This window comes from Tupaia chinensis, unplaced genomic scaffold (genome assembly GCF_000334495.1).
Source record: "Tupaia chinensis unplaced genomic scaffold, TupChi_1.0 Scaffold000048_1, whole genome shotgun sequence".
In the NCBI taxonomy this organism is placed as follows: domain Eukaryota; kingdom Metazoa; phylum Chordata; class Mammalia; order Scandentia; family Tupaiidae; genus Tupaia; species Tupaia belangeri.
This window is the reverse complement of record NW_006159506.1, coordinates 7,718,301-7,736,497: the sequence shown is the minus strand read 5'-3', so window position 1 is coordinate 7,736,497 and position 18,197 is coordinate 7,718,301.

Here is an 18,197-nt window from a genome sequence, read left to right as displayed (position 1 = left end):
GACATGCGCCTGGTGGGTCCGGCTACATGGGAGTTCAGCGACATAGCCATTATGCTAACTGCTGGTCCCAGAACCTTTATAATTTTTCAAACATAATGCTGACATTCAACCCAAAGAAAGAGAAAAACTAATCAACATAAAAATACCAATTACTATCAGATATTAGAGTTTATCAGATATACATTTTAAATAATTGTGATATATAATAAAGACTACAGAGTGAATGATTCATAAAGTGACTACGAATATGATGAAGTGAACAAACGACCACTCTTTAGTATAGTGTCACTGAAAAAAATAAGGAAAAAGCCAGACATAAAAGAGACTATATGGTACCACTTATATAAATTTCAAAAACTGGGACCAGTAGATGGCATAATGGTTACATCACTGGACTCCCACATAGTCAACCATGGTTTGAGTCCTGGACCTGGTGACTTAAACCTCACACTGGGCATATGCCCAAAATCCCATGAGGAGAATAAGGGATTGTGGCATGACCATACCATACCCCTAGGGGGCTGATTTCTCACTTTCTGTCTGTGTCTCTGGCGAGTACACGTGTCCTATAGCAAAAATTTTTCTCTTAAAAAAAAGGTAAACCCTGTCTAAGGCCTATTTTAAGACCTCGGTAAGCATGTCTAGGGCTACCTGAAATATGCTTTCTAGTCTACATGCTGGCTGAGTCCTTACATATATAATAAACATGCTTTGTTTTACATATTTGGCCTCAGTTTATCTTGTTAGGTTGACAACAATAATCCTATATAGTAGATACTATCATTAATAAAGATACTATCCCTGGGGGGTTAATTTCTCGCTTTCTATCTCTGGTCACTCTTTCTCTCTGTCAAGCGAAATACACCCTATAGCAAAAATCTCTCAAAAGAAAAAAACAAGAAAAACTAATCAGTAGTGTTAGGGGTCAACTATCTTTGGGAACAAAGGAGGTGAGACTATGAAGAGACTCAAGTGAGGCTTCTGAAATTCTCACTTGGGTCTTGGGTTCATTTTTTGAATACTCATCAAGCTGTCTGTTAGGACGTATGAAATTTTCAACAGGAGTTATCAGGAAGGAACAGAAGCAGCGGTAGGGCGAGCAGTACTAAAGGCAGAAATAGTTGGTATGTTAGAATTTGGAAGACTTTTTTTTTTTTAACCACGTTTACTGCTTCCCTTCTGGTCAGGCCACCATCTTTTGTCATCTGGGTTACTGCATGGCCTCGTACAGGGAGGCCTACCTCCCTACCACTTCATAGCTGCCAGAGTGAGCTTTCTAAGATTGGGTGTGTCATTGCTCTGCTTAAAATCTTCCGACAACTTCCCATGTGTCCTAGGATAAAGGCCAAAGTCCTTACGTGGCTAACACAGCAGGGTTAACCCCATTACCTTCCTGACCCTCTCTCATACTTCTGTCCCCTCATCCACCCTAACTGCAGCCAAACTGGACTCTTCCCATTCTTAAACATGCCAGGGAATGCCTCACGCCTAATGCTGTAGGTTTTTGCCCCGGCCTTTCCTTCTGGTTGCAAGTCTCTTCCTTGTCTGGCTCACTCTTGTACATCCTTCAAGGCATGGTCCAATCTCTCTTTCTCCATATGCATTTCCTGACACTCCTGGTTCCCCTTACCTTGCTCAGCTCCCCATGCCAAGCCCCCATCATACTTGTCACTTACTCATATAATTTATACTGTTCTTATTTCGTATATTTATTGCTTATTATCTTTCTCCCCTGCAAGATGATAAACTCCCTGGGAACCCGGGGTAGTTTTTGTTTACTGGTATATATAGAACAATGCTTGACACATAATAGATGCTCAATAAATATTTGTTTAGTACATTTTGATAATGCAGAAGCAGTCTGAGGATAAACAGGTTACTACAAAAGAGAACCCAGATCTTACATTATTTTTTTCTCTAGACCGTTAGTGTTTACAAGGTATAATTAAATGTACAAGTAGACATCAATAAATCTACACATGTCCAATGGATCTGTTTCCAAAATTCCACATTAAACAGTTCCGCTCAGCCTAGCACAATGATTAGCTCTTTTTTATTTTTATTTTTTGGAGAGGTTTTCGCTATAGGGCGTGTGTGCTCGCCAAACAGATAGAGAGAGACAGAGAGACAGAAAGCGAGAAATCACCCCCAGGGGGGATGGCCACGCCACAATCCCTTCTCCTCCATTCTCCTCTAGGGATCATGGGCATGCACACACACGCTCCCGGCGTGAGTTTTAAGCCACCAGGTCCAGGACTTGAACCACAGTCGACTACATGGGAGTCCAGCAACATAGCCATTATGCCAACTGCTGGTCCCTGATTAGCTCTTTTTCACTGGATTAAAATAGCTTTGCCTGCTTTCTGTATCATTAACAGCTCATGTGACCCTGAGTGTGATACTTAACCCTTTTGAGTCTTGGTTTTCTTGTTCATAAACTTGGGATAAGAAGGCCTATTGTGTAGATTAAATGAGATGAAATGTATAGGCCCTCCTTTACTCAGCAATTTATTTATTGAGTACTTGTATTCTAGAACCTCTCATAGGCCCTGTGCAGGGGTCGGGGGGCAATCTATTCATGCTTCACTAAAAATTGGTTGAGAGACAGTATGCTAGTAACTAGGGGTACTGCAAAATAGTTGTAAGTCCCTGACTTCAAGAAGCTTAGATTGTAGGGCCCAGCAGTTGGCATAATGGCTGTTGCTCAACTCCCATGTAGTCAACCCCGGTTCGAATCCTGGACCCAGTGGCTTAAGCTCATGCAGGGTGCGTGTGCATGCGTGCCCAGAATCCCGAGAGGAGAATGGAGGAGAAGGGGTTGTGGTGTGGCCATCCCCCCTGGGGGGTGATTCCTTGCTTCCTAGCTCTCTTTCTCTCTCTGTCTTTCTGGTGAGTGTACATGCCCTATAGCAAAAACCTCTCCAAAAAAAAAAAAAAAAACTAAGCAAGATAAATGAAGATATTAAGTAAATTAGACGGCACAAGGGCTAATTTTATGTGTCAACTTGATTGGGCGAAGGAGTGCCCAGATAACTGGTAAGACATTGTTGCTGGGTGTGTCCATTAGGGTGTTTCTGGAGCAGATTAACACTTGAATTAGAAGACTGAGTAAAGATAACCCCAGCCATTGGGGGTGGATATCACTGTCTATAGAAAGCCTGAAGAGAGTAAAAAGGTGGAAAATGGAGAATTTTCTCTGTTTTCTTGAGCCAAGGCACTATTTTCTTGGTCTTTGGTTGTTGGAGCTTCTGGTCTCAGGCTTTCTAACTCTGGAATTTACACTGGCCCCTCTCTCCTTCAGGTGGTGAGCCTCAGACTAGAACTAACTTCACTGGCTCCCCTGGTTCTCAGACTTTCCGACTCAGACTAAATTACATTGCTTTCCTGGTTCTCTAGGTTGCAGATGGCATATTATGGGGCTTCTCAGTCTCCATAATTGAGTGATAAGAGTGAGAAAATAATACATTTTCTCTTATATATCTCTCTCTATATATCCTATAGGTTCTTAGGTGCTTTGGAGGAAAACCCAGAGGAAGAAAGGGACTGGAGGGAATGTATGGGAGTGGGGAAGGGGAGAGCTCATACTTTCTCACCATGTGCGTCTTGGCAGTGCCACCTTTCAAGGAGCACACAGTAGAGCCCACTTTTCAGAATGCAGTAGATAGGGACCAGCAGTTAGTGTAATGGCTATGTCCCTGGACTCCCTTGTAGTCGACCGTGGTTCAAGTCCCGGACCCAGTGGCTTAAACTCACTCTGAGCACATGTGTGTGTGTGTGCCCAAGATCCTGAGAAGAGAATGGAGGAGAAGGGATTGTGGTGTGGCCATCCCCTCTGGGGGGTGGCAGCGGTGATTTCTTGCTTTCTAGCTCTCTGTCTCTCTCAGTCTTTGTGGCAAGTGCATGCGCCCAATAAGAAAAAAACAGTCTTTGTGGCAAGTGCACGCGCCCAATAAGAAAAAACCTCTCCAAAAAAAGAAAAAAGAAGAAGGAAAAAAAAAAAGAATGTAGCAGGCACAGCTTGGCACTCCATGGATTGTGGCTATAGTTGTTGATGATGCCACGAGGGAGAAAGAGCTCAATTCAAGGAGCCCATGGGCCTGTGTCATACCTACCAGGTCAGTGGTCACAGACTCAGTTTACCTGCTTACTCGCAAACGTGCATCTACCCAGACTTGTGTCATGCCAGACGTTCAGTCTTACATAGCAGGTATCACAGGTATTGTTTTTCTACAGTGGAAGTGGTGACAAAGGATGGGTATTTACATAATGGCAGAAAATCATCCTCGTGCCTATTTCTAAATCTGCACAATTTGAGAACTTGAGTAGACACAGGTCCAGGGTGTAGAAAATGCTCATTTTATGACTATCGTAGGAGGACGACTTTCTAGAAAAGGAAAGAAATCCGCTATCTCCCCTAATGGATGTTATAGGAAATTTCTACTAAATATTACATAAAATAAACTTAAAACAATTCTCCGTGCTGAGTTTATGACGCAGTCAGTGACTCCCATAAGAGAATGAATGATAATGAAGAGAGAAATATTTACCAAACCCAAAAGTGGGAGTCATTTATTTAGTCATTAACTGTGAGACTGGCAGTGTTAAAATTACTATGCTAAAGAAATTCATTTCTTAAATACATAAATATCATCTTGCATATAATTTAAAGCTTTCATTTTTAGCTGTTCGTTTAAAAGGAGAGAAGGATTAGTTAAATAATCCAAACTCTAGTAGATTTTTGTTTTTTTCTTTTTGGAGAGGTTTTTGCTATAGGGTGTATGCGTTTGCCAGAAAGACAGAGAGAGACAGAGAAACAGAAAATGAGAAATCACCCCGCATGGGGATGGCCACGCTGCAATCCCTTCTCCTCCATTCTCCTCTTGGGATCTGGGGCAAACACACACACGCATCCAGAGGGAGTTTAAGTCACCAGGTCCGGGACTCAAACCGCGGTTGACTACATGGGAGTCCAGCAATGTAGCCATTATGTCGTCTGCTGGTCCCTACAATAAATCTTTATTTTAGGTAGACAAGAAAGATTGTAGGAACTAAAAAAGGATGAGGAGAAAAGAGAGGAAGGGGAAGGGGAAGAAGAGAAAAGAAATGAAGGAAAAAGGAAAGGAAAAACGAAAGGAAAGGAAAAGAAAAAGGAAAAAAAGTAGTTAGATATCTTCTACGTACCAGAAGTAATGGGGCCTCAGATAAAGAAAAAGATTGAATTTTCCTTAGAGGATTTCTCTGAAGAAGCTGTTATAATTTACTGACTAGCTGTAGAAAGTCACCACCTCTTTATTTAGTCTGGAATGTCCTCCTCTCTCCTCTGTGCCTACCCTCTTGCTTTCCTTCTCTTCCTTTAAGACTGAGGTCAACTCTCTCAACCTTCTGGCAACTGTCCCTTAGCATCCTAGCATGCTCTTCCATGCACTGATAGTTTGAGCTATACAATGTGTGTCCTTATTTTCCCACATGAGTGTGTCTTGCCTCTCCTAACAAAGCAGGAAGACAAATCCTCAACCCAAGCATGGAGTCATGCTTCCAATCAGTGTCCACAATTATTCTTTATACCACGCTGAGGCAATTTGACATAAATATCACCCTACAATATTTTGCCACTGAAACTTTCCCATGCACCTGCTTACCTGAATTAATGAGGCCTAGACCCCTTCTACCTAGGGTTGCTTCTGGGAAATAGAGGACTTCTAAATGTTTACTGTCTTTACTCTTAAGAGCTATAAGGGTTTTGTAAATTATTTAATTTAATTTATTATTATTATTATTATTTAATTTGACCAGAGAGAGAGACAGAGAGAGAGAGGAAAGTGAGAAGACAAGCCGCCAGTCCGGGACTCTAACCTTAATCAGTCATGTGAGAGTCCAGCACCTTAACCACTATACCACCTATAGGCTCAGACCCATAAGGTCTTAAATAGCCAATTACCATCAGAAAAACAGAAAGACATAATTCTATATAGACAGACTTACGGTTAGATAGATGGGGAAGGGGGTCAAATTTTAAATAGTTTGTTTTATTTGTCTTGGTTTAAAAGGAATACATATCTATGCTGGGAAAAGTAGAAATTAAATGTAGGCAAAAGAAGGAAATAAAAACCACGGATAATCCTTTTCCAGAAATAACCACTCTTCACAATTCAGTTGATATGCTTTAGGCATTTTTGTATTTGTCTACCTACATGTGTATTTTCCTTTCCAAAAGCAGAATCACTTTGTACAGTTTTACAATATGTGTTTTCACTTAGAAATATATTCTGTGTATGCCCTCATCTCATTGCATTTTCTCCTGCATATCATTCAGAATGACTTTTTTATTTTTTTTGTCTTTTTGTCACATCCTTTATCCAATGTGGTGGCAAGTCCTGTTGACTGCTTTTGCAAGAAGAGTCGGAAGTTTTCCACTGTGGGTCTGGTCCTGGATATGAGCTCACATTTGGAATAGTCTAAGAGATTTCTAGTAGGTCTCCTTCTGGCCTTGTAGGTTTTTAAAAATTTATTTAAAGAGGGATTTTGGTATAGAGCATGTGTGCTCACCGGAGAAACAGAGACAGAACAACAGAATGCAAGAAATCACCCCTCAGGGGGGCAAACCATGTTGCAATCCCTTCTCCTCCATTTTCTTCTCTGGATCTTGGGCACACACTCACACGCACTTGGCATGAGTTTTAAGTTGCCAGGTCTGGGATTCAAACCATGGTCAACTGTGTGGGAGTCCAGTGATGTCACCATTATGCCATGAGCCTAGAACACAGAGTAAATTAAGAGTGTAATAGACAAGGAGCATCATCGAGACAAGCATTTTACCACCTTCCCCAGCTGTCCTTGGGCAGCACTGAGCAATGAAAGCCATCCACGTGCTTGCGTGTGCCTTTTTAACTTTTTTTATACAACAGATCGAAGCTAGCAACAAAGAGGACTAGAACGAGACCTTACCTGACTACCCTATGTAATATTTTCCTACTCCACGCCCCCAAATCACTCCCCATCATCTTCCTCCCCTGCTTTGTTTTTCTCTTCCCAATATCACCCTCCACCACTACATATTGTACTTTTCTGGAAAAAAAGTTCTGTTCTGTACAAAGCTCTTTGCTGGGTGCTGTTGGAACAAAGACGCATGCAATTTCCTGCTCTGAACACTCTGGTAGCCCAGTCTGGGGGAAAAGACACGCTTAGATAACTCATCAGCCATCCCTGGGGACCAGTGCCAGGGAAGGAATCAAATCAGAAGAGAGATCCCAAAGAATTGGTCTGGTCAGTGATGCTTCAGAACAGCAACAGCTAAGATTCACGGTGGGTTTACTGTGTCCCAGGTATTGTTCCAAGCTTTCTAAGTCACTTAACGCTTACAGTAACTTTAATGAGTAGGTACTCACAGTATTTATAGTTACAAATGAGAAAACTGGGACACCGGGGCATGAAATATCTTGTAAGATATTGCAGAGGTGGTAAGTGGGGGAGACAGGCAAATGGGTTCTGGAAACCCTTAATAATCAATACTATATGCAATCTTCATGTTTAAGCTACAAACCCCAATCTTAGTGATATAAAGAACTACTTTATTACGCTCATATATTCTGCAGGCCAGGGATTTAGACAGAACCCAAAAGGGACAGCTTGTTTTTGCTCTACCTTTGGTTCCTTATGCAGGAATCTTCATTCCCCCATGGCTGAGGGTAATGTGATAGGGCTGGAACCACCCAGAAGCATCCACACCCCCATGTCCAATTGATGATACTACTTGTCAGCTGAGACCTCAGCTGGGTCTGTGGCTAGAACACTCACACTTGGCTTCTTCTCAGCCTGGTGTCCTTACTTTCACCTTAGGCAGGAGACTAACGGTGAGCTTCCTAGCAAACGAAGTGGAAGCAAGATGACCTTTCTTGGCTTAGCCTTGGAAGTCACACTGAGTCTTAAGTCTACCCAGATTTTTTAAAAAATATTTATTTATTTATTTATTTATTCATTCATTCATTTATTTTTTAATTTGACCAGAGAGAGAGGAAGTGAGAAAGCAAGCCACCAGATTCAGGACTCGAACCCTGGTCGGCCACGTGGGAATGTCCAGTGCCTTCACCACCACACCACCTGCTGGTCCGTGAAGTCTACCCAGATTTAACAGGAGAGGATATAGACCTCCCCATCTCTCTGTAGCAGAAATGTCAAAGAATTTGCAGCCATTTTTTGGAAGGGTGAGTGAGTAACAGATTTGATTTTTCAGAGAAGTTTCAGATTCACAGAAAAATGGAGTAGAAAGTAGAGAAATTTTATGTATATCCTCTGTCCCCACAAAAGCACAGGCTCCCCCATCATCAACTTCCTTCCCCAGTGTTACATTTGTTACAATGAAGGAACCTACATGCACTATCACTCTAAGTCCATAGTACATTAAGGATCACTTGGTGTTGAACCTTCTATGGGTTGGGACGAATGCGTAATGACATACATCCACCGTTACAGCATCATATAGAGTAGTTTTGCTGTCCTAAAATTCCTCTGTGCTCCACCAATTCATCCCTCTATCCTCTAACTCTGGAAGTCATTAACTTGGTTATTGTCTCCATTGTTCTCCTTTTCCAGAATATCGTAGAGTTGGACTTATAAAGCCTTTTCAGATTGGCTTCTTACACTTAATCACATGAATTTAGGTTTCCGTCATATATCTCTTCATGTTCTGAAAGCTCATTCTCTTTGGTACTGAGTAATATTCAGTTGTTTGGATTTGCCACAATTTATCCATTCACCTACTGAAGGACAACTTGATTGCTTCCAAATTTTGGGAATTATGAATAAAGCTGCTATAAACATCCTTGTGAAGTTTTTGTGTGTGTGTGTGTGTGTAGACATGGTTTCAACTCCTTTGGATAAATACCAAGGAATATGATTGCTGGATGATATGGTAATAGTACATTTAAGAAAGAACTTTGACATGAAGAGTGAGGATGAAAGTTTGACTGCTTTTTCCTATTCCAAAATTCTTTCTGAAGGGCCTAGGGGGAAGTCGTGCTTACAGACATGAACAGATCACTTAGAGACATTAGCAGACTGCTTTGGCCCATTGACCATAGAACGTGTTCTGCATCCTGTCCCTGGCACAGTGCTTTACAGTGATAAGCCTTCTTATCTTTGTTAAAGTAAAACACACATATTCTTTTGCTTATTTCTTCCTAGAATAGAGACCTTCCTTTCCAATTGCCAATTAAAAAATTTTTATTTATTTATTTATTTTGCAGAGGTTTTTGCTATAGGGCACTTGTGCTTGCTAGAAAGAGAGAGACAGAGAGGCAGAAAGCGAGAAATCACACATGCCACAATCCCTTCTCTTCCATTCTCCTCTCAGGATCTTGGGCACACACACACGTGTCCAGTGTGAGTTTAAGCTGCCAGGTCTGGGACTCGAACTGCGGTCGGCTAGGTGGGATCTAGCAGCATAACCATTATGCCATCTTCTGGTATCCCAACCAATCTAAAAGCCTCCACTTCCAGATGTCCTGCCTTTTCAAGCCAGACTAGTAAGAGTCTTTACTCCAAAGTGCAAACTTTGTGTCTCTTGTTCTCAAAACAAAATAAAAGGAGCCACTGTATCTCAACACCCAGAGAAACATTCTGGGCCTGGTTACTCAATTTCATGTTGAGTAATAAACTGCATTGGTTTTTCCCTTCTATGGGACTTATAAATAAGGAATGAGCAATCTATTGATTTGCCCCATGGGACTTAACAAATCTCTTAGACACCACTGCTTAGAGCCCTCTGCCCTCAACAAACTTCTTAGGCAAATCTATTGGGACACTTTTATTTTCTTTTTGGGATCTGTGTAGTAAGGAATTTGATCTTGTCAGTGAGGTGTAACCTTTGTCCCTGGCTTTGTGAAGGAAACTTTTTGTTTTTAGAGAGATTTTTGCTACTGAGTTATGTGCGCTTACTGGAGAGACAGAAACTGAGAAATCACCTCCCAGGGGAGATGACCATGCTGCAGTCCCTTTTCCTTCACTCTCCTCTCAGGATTTTGGGCACACATGTGCCTGGTGTGAGTTTCAAGTGGCCAGGTCTGGGACTCAAACTGCGGTTGTCCAGGTGGGAGTCCAGTGACATAACTATTACACCATCTACTGGTGACTTATGATGTAAACTTAAACCTGTGGAATCTGACCAAGAGTTCGAGTGATATGAATGTCTTTGTTATTCATGGTGATTGCTTGGAACTCACCTAATTGCTTACATTTAGAGGGGTGACTCTTGATGGGCCCCTTGGGCCATGTAATATCAGCCCAGTGTCCAGCAAGGGAGAGTGCTGGAGACAGAGCTCAACCATATCAACAATCCCAATAACAACTCAGGACACTGAAGCTTTGATAAGCTTCTGTGGTTGGTAGTGTTTCATGCGTATTGTCACATGTGGATGCTGGGGGAGTGATTGGTCCTAAGGACACAGAAGTTTCATGTATGGAACCCTTATAGATTCTGTCTGATACATAACTTCCTCTGCTGGTTCTAATCCTTTCTGTAACAAACTAGCTACAAGAATAGCAGCTTTCTGTGAGTTCCATGTGTCCCTTCAGCAAACTGCCAAAACCAAAGGGGAGGTTAGCTCCCTAATGCAGATGTGATGTGCTCTTTAAGAGGAGCTGGATCTGGGACCAGCATGTAGTGCAGAGGCTAAGGCAGCTGGCTCCAACATGGCCAGCTATGTGGTTCAAGTCCTGGGTCTGATGCCTTAAAAATCATACCAGGTGCATGTAAGATATTATCAAGAGGAGAACGGAGGAGAAGGGATTATGGCTTGGCCATCCACCCTGGAGAGGGATTTCTCATTTTTCCTGTGTCTCTATCTCTCTCTGTCTCTGTCCTACAGCAAACTACAAAAGAGAAAGAGAGAGAGAGAAAGAGAAATAACAAATTACAAAATAGAGAGAGAGAGAGAGAGGGAGAAAGAGAAAGAGAAGCTGGATCCCACATGGTGATCATGGTTCAAAAATCTTTGGCCCAGTAAGTCTGAGTCAGCAGGCTTGGCTAGGATCTCATGGGCTGGAAGACTAGAAGAAGTGGGTTGTGGCAAGACTAGACTCTCTGGAGAAGTGCTAATATCACTGTCCCCTTCTTTCTCTCTCTCTCTCTCTCCCTCCCTCCCTCCCTCCCTCCCCCTCTCCATACTCTATCACAAATAAAGAAGAATGAAAGGGAAAACAAAATGGAGGATGGTTTCGGATCCCCTCCCCTCGAACTTGTATGCAGTATCAGACACGAGGGTGACCATTGGGTTGTTCCCTTGCAATTTGGCTAGTGCCCTCTCTGCATCTCTGTGCCCCTAAACAACAGACGAACTTGAATTGCTCTGTATTTCATTTGTTCAGGTGCAATCCAAAGAGATAACTGCATATTGTCAAGGCTTATTGCAGATATTGAAGCTGCTTCTTGGAGGAAAGAATAAGGTTCTTATCTATAAGCTGTACATTGAAGAGTTCATACAGTACCTCAATGTAGATTATGCAACGATATTAAAAATTTGCCTCTGTACATTGAAGAGTTCATACAGTACCTCAATGTAGATTATGCAACGATATTAAAAATCTGCCTCTGTGCATGCAAGTGTGTAACCTGGGTTCTTGGTGGTCGGAAATGATTCCTGTTTTACAGGAAGGCCTTTCCCCTTTGTATTTTCTACATGCCAAGGACGTTTTGCTTGTTGTCAGATCGAGTATTTATAAAATAAAGCCAAACTCTTCTGTTTGTGCTTACTCTGGCCTTTCAGATTAAACAAATCCTTAACATTGGCAAAGGGCCTGACAAGCATTTAGTATTAATTAATTCTTGGAAGTCTCTGGGGAGATGGTAAGTATTCTTGGAAACTGACAAAAACGGATGGTTTCATTAAGCAGGTAAACCATTCCCTGGAGCTCTGTGCTACTTCCGCCCCCAAGTTCTTTTTGCACTGGGCTGGCTCAGGGCTCTTGTGCCCCACCGACACTTGAAGGCAAGGATGGATTAGGATACAATATTTCCCCTCCGTTAGTCTCTTCTTATCAGCGCTGACTCACTGCAGGCTTTTTAAATTCCAGATTATTCCCTACTTAGTAAATCTACTTGACTAGAATTTTCCTTCCAAGTTTACATTTCTTAAAAAATAATTATCTTATTTTTTATTTATTTTCTTTTAATTTGACCAGAGAGGAATAGAATGAGAGTGGGGAGGGGAGGAGGGTAGTAGGGGGGAGTGAGAAAGCAAACTGCCAGGTCTGGGACTTAAACCACAGTTGGCCATGTGGGAGTCCAGTACCCTCAACCACCATGCTACCTGTCAGTCCCCTAAGTTTACATTTTTTAAAGAATTATTTTATTTTATTATTTTTTTTTTTTGAGAGAGATTTTCGCTATAGGGCGCGTGCGCTCGCCAGACAGACAGAGAGAGACATAGAGACAGAAAGCGAGAAATCACCCCCCAGGGGGGATGGTCACGCCGCAATCCCTTCTCCTCCATTCTCCTCTCGGGATCTTGGGCACGCACGCACACGCGCCCGGCGTGAGTTTTAAGCCACCGGGTCCGGGACACGAACCGCGGTCGACTACATGGGAGTCCAGCGACATAGCCATTACGCTAACTGCTGGTTCCCAAGAATTATTTTATTTTTATTATTGTTAATTTGCTGTAGGGCATGCACACTCACCAGAGAGAGAGAGGGAGGGAGTGAGGGAGGAAGAGGAGAGAGAGAGGAAAAGTGTGAAAGCAAATCACCAGATACAGGACACGAACCACGATTGGCCACGTGGGAGTCCAGTGCCTTAACCACCATACCGCCTGCTGGCCCCCAAAGTTACATTTTGATATCCAAGCAAGGACCCACTGGTTATCTGCTGATGTGATATAAAATGTGCTTGAGCCAAATGTGTCTTTGATAACCTTCCATAGTTTGCTAGGACATTATTTTTAAAGGTTATGTCATTACTTTTTCTCATTGGAGAACGGGATTCGCTTTCTTCTCTGTGCTCCGCAGACACACCTCTCTCTCCCCAGGCATAGGCTGGAAGCCCTGGTGGGTCAGGGAGAATGCTTTCACAGACCACAGTCATCTGAGTTTGCCCTCCCCAGTCAATGTGGAAAGAATCAGTCTTCTTGCCTGGTGTTCTTGGCATGTGCTGTGTTCTTATCTTTATTATCCTGCTTAAAATTGGTTATAGAGGGACCAGCAGTTAGCGTAATGGCTATGTCGCTGGACTGCCACATAGTCAACCGTGGTTCAAGTCCCAGACCCGGTGGCTTAAACTCACGCTGGGCGTGTGTGCATGCGTGCCCAACATCCTGAGAGGAGAATGGAGGAGAAGGGATTGTGGTGTGGTCATCCCCTCTGGGGGGGGGAGGGATTTCTTGCTTTCTATCTCTCTGTCTCTCTCTCTCTCTGTCTGGCGAGCGCGCACGCGCCCTATAGCAAAAAAATCTCTCGCAAAAATAAAATTGGTTATAGAGGCTAAGACCAGGGGTGGATAGACTCTAACCTCTTATCTCAGCTACCTCGCAGTAGTTCTTTATGCAGGTAGGCCTGTTTCACCCGCTGACTGGGCAGAGACTTCCGGTCGGTCACTCTCTTCCCCGGCCAGGGCTTTGCTCCTGACTAATGCTCAGTGAGAGAGAGAATACTGATTCACCAATACTCACTTCTCTTCATTCCAGTTCTCCATGCTCTTGGAGTTCGGTGCAGCCAGGTGGTGAGTTCTAGACTATGACGTGAGAACAGAGGTAATGTGTCCCTTCTGGGATGAGGCATTACTTTCCCAGAGCTTTCCTCTCCCTGCCACAAGGACACTGAAGCCTCAGCAGAGACAGTGCTGTCATAGATGGTGTAGGGTAGTTTATAGAGCAAAGTCTCCCTTGTACTGCCAAGCCATGGTGCGCGTGTAGCATGAGGGGTGTGTGTGTGTGTGTGTGTGTCTGTCTGTCTATGTTCAGCCTCTGAGATGTTGGTATTGTTCATTTTTATAGCCAAGCCTAGTTTATGGCTTGGTAAACTACATCCTGTGGGTTAAATCTGGCCCTCCATCTGTTTTTGTAAATAAAGTTTTATTGGGATACAGCCACACCCGTTCACTTATTATCTACATCTGCTATAATGTAACAACAGCCGGGAATAGTTGAAACGAATACTACACGTCCTGGAAAGCAGGGAACTGTACTTTTTGGCCCGAGAGAGAAGAGGTTTGCTGATGTCTGCATGCCCTGGCTGATATACTCACTGAAAACTTCTTGAATTATTAAATTGGCAGTCTAAGAGGTGGGAAGCCCAGATTTGATTTTAAAGTGATGTCAGTTGATTTAGCATAATAAGCATGCAGTTCAACTGGCAAATACTGACATCTGGTACCACGTATGTGTCAGGCTTGGGGAAAGTGTTTTTCCCTTAGGGCCCAATGGGTTGAGGGAAGGGAGAGGGTGCTCCTCTTCTTTATAAGACTGGGAAGTAAGGACTTAAGGAGGGAAGGAGACTACACAAAAGAATGAAGAATACCAAGGATTCTGTGTGAAAGGAGAACTTCTCACCACTACTTCCATTAAAATTCATCCAGGCAGGTCTGGAGGTTGGTGCAACAGTAGCACAACTGGAACCACATGGGAAAGGTCCTGGGTTCATGTCCTGGTACTTCCCTGAGTGTTCCAGACCCTCACTCTTGTGAGCAAAGGCTCCGATGGGGGTGTCTGTGTCTATCTCTGTTTCTCTCTCTTTCTCTTTCATGGAACAAATACATTTAAAAATTTTATTCATTCATCATGCATGTGCAAGCTGCTGCCAATTACAATGTTCGCAGCCCAGTAGATGGCTCAGAGCAATGATCAGACAATCTCAACATGCCATTCCAAATGCTGGGATTGGAGCGGCGTAAGATGCAAGGAGAAGGTTCTTGGCCTTGTCTGCACCGCCCCTTGATGGAGCTTAATGCTAACTGGTGTCATTTCCTGAGACTGAAGTGAGGAAAAGGCTAAGAAAGGCTGATGCACCCACTGGAGCACTTGGGCATCTTCTTCCCTGGGGAAAAATGCCCTGGATAATCTCTTCCCAGCCCGGATTCCCACCGCAGTTTCACCACCAAGTCTTGTAACGCAGAGGAGCTTGCGAGACACCTCTTCCCCTGACTCTTCTCATCTGCCTCCCTGACAGGCAGCCTGAAAAGAAGACTCTTATTGATCATGACAGCACAATTGAAACTTGTGATTCTTTGAAATTAAATTTTTTTAGGCCTTGGAGTTGAGAGGGAAGGGCTGACGCTGCTGAGCGGGTGGTAAGTGAGCGACAGAAACACACGGGCTGAAATGAGAGGAAACGCGGACGCTGCTGCAGTCTGCGGTTTTCTGTGAGGTTCGCCTTTCCCCACATTTGTACCTCCAACAAATTGATTTGGTACCCAGTTTGAGCCATCATCTTATTTCAAGTTCGGTTACCTAGGAAACAGAGGGCACACTGCTGGGACAGTCTGCCTGTGTTCTGTGCCGACCGAAGCTATTAAAGCCCATCAACTTGGCCTCCGAGAAGCACTGAACGCGGACAGTTTCAACTTCCAGCCAGGTTCTTATTTATTTATTTTACTGCCTCAGCAGCAAAATGAGTTATTGAACCGTTCAGTCTATCGATTGGGGCAGCTTTTCCCCGTATCTCTTAGACGCCCAAAGCCCCTCTTGGAGCTGGTGGCAGCCCGGAGGCCATTCATTGATGGTGCATCCTCACTAGGGAAGCCAGGGAGCATTAATCCTCTGGCCTGCAGGGTCTGGGGCTGGGCCATGGTCAGGCATGGCCCCATGCTGGTGGTTCTTACAGTCTTTGAACATTTAAGAAAGCTATGCATGGGCCTTTCATAGAAAAATATACACTCCAGTAAAACTTTGCAATTTCCTGGAGGAGCTAGACTCCCAGTTTAAACACCTTGGATCTAAGCCTGTTCTACCTGGAACTAGTGTCTAAGTTTTTGGGAAAATGTAGGTAAACTTCAGACATATCCAAGATGCAACCAGTCACTGTCCTAGGAACTATCTGACCCAAAGGACACTTGTCTTTTGCTTGTGACTCCTGGGGGACCTCAGTCTAGGCTTACTATAAACAATGGTGAATTTGGGAACCAGCAGTTAGCATAATGGCTATGTTGCTGGACTCCCATGTAGTCGACCGTGGTTCAAGTCCTGGACCTGGTGGCTTAAACTCACGCTGGGCGTGTGTGCGTGTGTGCCCAAGATCCCAAGAGGAGATTGGAGGAGAAGGGATTGCGGCATGGCCATCCCCCCTAGGGGGTGATTTCTCGCTTTCTGTCTCTCTGTCTCTCTGGCGAGTGCACGTGCCCTATAGCAAAAACCTCTCCAAAAAAAAAGGTAAATTTGACGGAGACCAGACCATAGCGATGCCAGCCTGCTGTCTGATTTTGTATAGTCTATGACCTTAAAATGGTTTTTATATTTTTCAATGCAAGATGTAACAAAAGCTGATGAAGCCAAGAGTGAAGGAAGTTGCTGCTTGGCTTGAAGTGTCTAAAATATTTACTCTCTGGCTCTGTACAGAAAATATCTGCTATTCCTACGCACTTGTGTGACTGCGGGAGAGCAGTGATCTCAGAGGCTTCCACTTGATCTTTTCCACAAAGGTGGCTCCTACACCACAGGACAGGGACCCAGGACCGGTGCTGTGCCGACTGTCATGCATGCTTACCCCCGTCACGTGTTTGGGGACCAGGGACATGGCCTCTAGGGATCCATGAGCCCAGCGGACTCACTGTGACCTGGGCCTATGCCAGGACTCCTTTTAGGACCTGGTACCTGTGTGTTCTGAATCTCCACTGGGAACCATTCTGTGAGTCCACAAGGTTGACTTATACATTGTGTTCGGTGGTCTTCAAGTATTTGAGTCTTTGTCTTTCCCTCTATTCAGATAAGTGTCCCTTTGGAGAAGGGTCACTCCCTCAAAGGGGGAAATGGGGGTGAATCCTGGTCATGTATATTTACCACTGTGTTGCAGGACCTGCCGTCACCTCTTTTTCTCTTCCTGGACACTCAGATTCCCCTGCAGACATGGGGGTCTAGATTCAAAACCTGGGTCAGGTCTAGAAACCAACCTATAGGACTGTTTGTAGATCACAGTTCCCAGTCTCCAGACCTCCTCATCCTTGCTTTCTTGGATTGCATAGGTTGAGTGAGGTCCTTATGGACTTCCCGTTTATCTTGCCCCTCTAGGCATCGTGTGTAACTAAGTCCTCCCCTGACTTTTTATGGGTCAGGCCTCCGGATTGCCCCTCTGACTTTGACACTCACTCTAATAATGGCATCCACTGGACTGTTCATGGGGCCATACCGTGAAATGGCCTCTGGGGGTGTCGATCCCTACATCCCTCTTTGAACTGTGAACCCAGCTCTGTGGCTGGTTCTGGCAGAACCACCACTGAACTCCTGAGTGAAGCTGGCACTGATTTCACCAACTGGCAAAAAATGGGGAAAAGGAAACCCTCTTACTCTGTTGATGAGACTGTATATTAGTACTAATATTCTGGAGAACAATATAGAAATCTATAACTAGATCATCTTCAGAAACCTATAAATAGAACCACCATATGACCCAGTAACGTCACTCTTCTGTATCCACCCAAAGGATAGGAAAACAGTCAACAAAATATATGCACTTCCCTGTTAATTCCAGCATTATTCAGAATTACTAGGACATGAAATCAACCAAAATGTGCAAGAATAGATGAGAGTATTGAAAAATGTGGCATGTGTACTCTATGGAATACTACTCAGCCATAAAAAAGAGATCCTGGCATTTGATATAAAGTGGATGAGTATGAAAAATTTAATGCTAAGTAAAGTAAGCCAGACTATGAAAGACAGACATTGTATGTCCCCACTTAATATATACTGAATGTCTGCACTTTGTAGCAGAAACGGAAAGACTGGAAGGTATCATTGCAGGGAGGATAACTGTAGGTACTAGAGACAGTATAGAAGGGGGTAGGTAATGGATAGATATTAGGGGGCGAGTAGTAGGGGTGGAGGGAGGAGATTAAGGGAAAAAACAAGACATTTAATAGACACAAAAATAAGAAGTTATCTGTTGATGATATTGTATATTGTAATGTCTTTCACTTGCCTAATAGGTACCATATTCATGCTAAGAAAACCCATGTTGTACGCTGTAAAGATACACAGTGATTACATGTAAATAAAAAA